The sequence below is a fragment of the Carettochelys insculpta genome, chromosome 2 (genome assembly GCF_033958435.1).
Source record: "Carettochelys insculpta isolate YL-2023 chromosome 2, ASM3395843v1, whole genome shotgun sequence".
Lineage (NCBI taxonomy): Eukaryota > Metazoa > Chordata > Testudines > Carettochelyidae > Carettochelys > Carettochelys insculpta.
In genome coordinates this window covers 216,490,785-216,495,305 of record NC_134138.1, presented here as the reverse complement: position 1 = coordinate 216,495,305, position 4,521 = coordinate 216,490,785, and positions in this window count along the sequence as shown.

Genomic DNA, 4,521 nt, shown 5'->3' with positions numbered 1-4,521 from the left:
TATTGATATGCCTTTCAAACTGTGGCACATCATGTGAATTATCAGAGGGGTAGCTGAGTTAGTCTGTATCTTCAAAGACAACGAGAAGACCTGTGGCACCTTATAGACTAACATATTTTGGAGCATCAGCTTTCGTGGGCTTCAGATGACGAAGCAGATCTTTGCCCGTGAAAGCTCATGTTCCAAAATATGTTAGTCTATAAGGTGCCACAAGACTACTACTTGTTATGTGAAATAGTATTACTGAGCTTTGAGTAAGCCTTCAGGTCATCACAGTGCTTTGCTGGAAGTTGTCCTGGTAGTGGTGTCTATTTTTAGTCTCCATTTTGAGAGAGGCCGTATTTTGACTTCTCTTCTGACTTGGTAAACAAAGGCTGAGTATTCGTGAAGGAAGAATTATTATTGCAGAGGTATGGTGTTGTCTACATTGCTGCAAGTCATCTAGTGTGGTAAAGGAATCAATGCAGTGACATGCACAGCACAACTGGGCCTGGAATTTTTCATTAAAAAGGAGACAGGACTGCAGGAGCTTTGGAATCCGCACCCTTACATGGGTATGATCTAGTTATCACTTTCATTGACTTCTTTAAAGTCTCCTAAAGAAGAGAAACAGCTCCCTAAGTGACTTCCAGGGTCCTGAAAGACATTGTTTGCTAATGGTTGGGAGTAGCATGTGGTTGTTTTTTGAAGTAGACTATTTACACAAAGCAGACTGATACATACTTAGTTTTAAATTTCTAGAATGGCTACTACGAAATACATAAGATCATTGAAATCGTCCACTTTGCTCTTGGTTTTTCCCTACCTGTTAGCATTCCCTACATTTTTGCTTTTGAGGGTATGTCAGTTCCTCTCTTCTCTCCTCCTCCCCCCGCACATCCCTTTCAGCTTGGTCTAAGCACATTGCCTAAATCATAGTGTCAATTGTAGGCATTCTTGTTGAGAAGGGGCATTGTGTTTTATCCTTACCTCAAGGATCTGCTCCTTTTCCTGAGTGTGCTCTGCAGCATTCCCTTACTCTGGTTTTGAACTTTACTCTTTGTCTACCTTGGACTATTCTTCATTGTCTTGGCCACTTTGCAGCCTGTTTGGAGATTCTAATATCCCTAAATCCTGTTTGTAAAGGTGATTTAGGCACTGAGGAATCTAAATCTCAGACAAAATCACCTGGGATTAGAGATCTTTTAGCACTCCTGAACATTTTACCTTTAATCTATTTACGCTCTATTCTATTCCCCAGGGCTTTCTCATTGGATGGTCATATTTTAGCTTGTTTTGAAGATAATTATGGAATGGGACAATACATCCTGAATTTTCTTCCGCACCCCAAGCTTGCTCTCTCTATTCTTTTGAGTGATTGTTCATGTGCATTCCAATGTAGGTGCATGCGTGCGCACATGCTCAGTTGCTGGAAAATATTTTCCCTAGCCAGTAGCCATTGGGTTAGAGTGGTGCCCTCTGGAGTGGAGCTGATTATAGCACCCAATATAGGCACTGCCCAACCTACTCCCCACTCAGTTCTTTCTTTCCATGGCATCGGTTGCTGGAACTCCCCAACACTCCTGCGAACAATCTTCTTAGCTGGTAGCTGTTAGATCTTCATCTGTAAATAGTTCTAATTAAGTGTTAAAGGTTCAAGTAATTAACCGTTCTGTTTTTAGTTTTTGTCTTTGGGCCTAAGGAGGCAGGTCATTCCTGCTCCTTGTGGCCTCAGCGCCAGGGCATGCTGAGGTCACCAGGCTTCAAAGTCTGCAGTGACTGTGGGAAGTGCATACCGAAAAGTGATCCTCCCTTCAGCCTGCTTGAAATGTCTGGGTAAGAGGCACCAGCACCAGCTGCCTGAGCTGCAAAACCTTCGAGCCGAGGACCTTGAAGGGCAGGGCTCAACGCCTCGAAGTCCTGTTGATAGAGGTGGCTCTTCAGCCCAAGAAATCCCTATCCGTAGGTCCAAGCACATCTTCCTCGGTGCACCAGCACCGAGTTGGGCCACTGCATTAATGAAGGAGAAGGGAACCTGACACCATGGCACAGGGTCAGCAGCTCAGCCTTCTCTGAGACATAAGGCTCAATCCCCCATGCCTCATAAAAAGAAAAGGCCCTATATGGGCCTTTCTCCTGCAGCTTCCAAGTGCAAGGAGAATTTCCAGGTGGTGTCAGGAGAGACATGCCATGGGCAGATGACAGATGTTTGGGCTTTGACACCAGGCCGGGGGTCCAGCTCCTAATCTCCGCAACTACCATTGACACTGGAAGTGTTCTGGGAGGTGCAGAACCTCCTGCAAATCATGGTGCCTTTTCCCCACCAAGCAGGAACATGTCCCTGTGGCAGGTGTCAAGTCATACCCCATGTCACGAGGCAAGCCCTCTATGATGGCACATCCACCCACACCTCTGGTAACCACGGTGCCAGCACCATTTTGTCCAGTGTTCATGCAAGAATCTTCGGGACTGGCACCACCTAGGTCTTTAGCCTTGGAGGCTTCTGAGTCGGAGTCCAATTCCTACTTCTCCAGTTCCAAGAACAGTAGGAGTGCCTGTTCTTCAAACACACAGTGTTAATGCTCCACACTAGGACAGTGGCCATCAAATGGCAGCTGGCCCCACAGTGGCTATTCTTGACTCTGTGAACATACTATGAGAGCCAGGGCAGTTTGTTCGCCCTCTGTCTTGGGCATCCTCACTGGCATCAGTGTCAAGAGGTCCTCTGGTACAGTGTTCAGCACTGGGAGCCCCTCTGTGGTATGATTCATTGGAACAGCTGCCTCCTACAGAACCATGCTTATCAGCCCAATCGGTAACCTCTTCCCCAACCCCCTTGGCAATCCTAGGGAAGGACAGGGGTTCCACGGTCCCTTGCCCAAAAATAGAGGCGAAGTGCTTGTAGGTGTGTGGTAGGAAAGTATTAAGCTGGGTGCCTACAGTTGTGCATATCTAATCAACAAGCTCTCATGAGTACATACTCTTATAATATGGCTTCCTCTCTCTCTCCAAGTTCATGGAGCTGATTTTCCCCTGAGATGCCAAGCCTAAATTTACAGTCTTGGTTGAGAACAAACTTATTTCACATGTACCTTTGCAGGATGCTCTGGGTGGTGCTGGTGCAGTGACAAGGGTCATGGCATCAGATTAGGCCATGAGAAGGGGTGTGTGGCTTCAGGTCTCTTGCCTCTCCTTGCAAAGTACAGCAGACCATTCAGGACTTGATCTTTGAGGGGCTGACCCTTTTTTCTCAGGGAAAACTGTTTAAAGGTGCCATAACCTTAAAGATTTCAGGGCCACCCTGAGGTTGCTGGGCCTTCCTACCCCCAGCAATGCAACATGGGTGTATTACTCCTCGCCCTCCCCAATTTCAACAGCTGCCTAGGGATCAGAATAGGTGGAGAGGTTGGAGCAGCAGGAGGTGCTCCCACCAGCTCAGCCAAGACCATGGGCAACAGAAGCCCCTACCAGGGCCTAAGCCTAACTTTTGAATGTGTGGTTGAGAGCACCACACCACTCCCTGTTAGAGATCCAGCACGCCCTATTTTTTTTTTTCTGCCTATCGCCTTCTACTATGCCTGGTGCCATATAATGTCAGATCCATGGGTCCTTCAGTGGTGGAAAGGGGATATGCTATACAATTCAATTCTTATCCCATTTTTAACCCTTTGGTCTTCAAGGCCCCCTCTCACAAGAGTCTGCTCAGGCAAGAGATTCAGTCACTGTTTGTTCAGGGGTGGTAGAGGAAGTTTCTGCACATCAGGAGCCAGGGATTTTACTCCCATTATTGCCTGATCCTGCAATCAAAGGGGAATGAGGCCCATCATGGATTTGCGTGGTCTGAACAAGTTTTTTTAAAAAAATGTTTCATGGTCTCTCCAATGGGGCTTATTATCCCATCATTGGATCCTTGGCACTGTTCTGTCTCTCTCAACTTACAGGACGTGCATTTTTACATTGTGATGTCTCCTCCGCACAGGAGGGGTTCCTCAGGTTTGTGATGAACAGGGGACACTATCAGTTGATAGTCCTTCTACTCAGCCTGGTGATGTTTCCAAGGTTTTTACCAAGTGCATGGTGGTGATTTGTAGCCTTCCTTTGCAGGTATGGTATCCAGTTGTTCCTGTACCTGGACCACTGGTTAGTCAAAGGGAGCTTGCAGGCCCAGGTTCATCAACACAAGGTACATTGGCCAAACCTTCGACAGTCTTGGCCTTCTAGTAAATGAGGCAAAGTCAACTCTTGGCCCCACTCAAAATAGAATTTGTGGGGGCCCTCCCAGACTCACTGCTTGCCTGGCTTCACTGCCAGATAGCAAGTTCCAGGCCATGGCCAGCATCATAAATGTCCTTATCAGGTTCCCCACCATGACAGCCAGTTGTTGCATGAAGCTCCTGGGACATACAGCATATGGTGTTTGTGGTGGAACACACCAGCCTCCAGCTACATCCCCTGTAGTTGTGGCTGGCTTCGGTGTATAACCCTGTGAGGGATGCTAACGGTAGATTAGTGGTGGTGCTGCTGCAGCAGGTGTTGCAGACT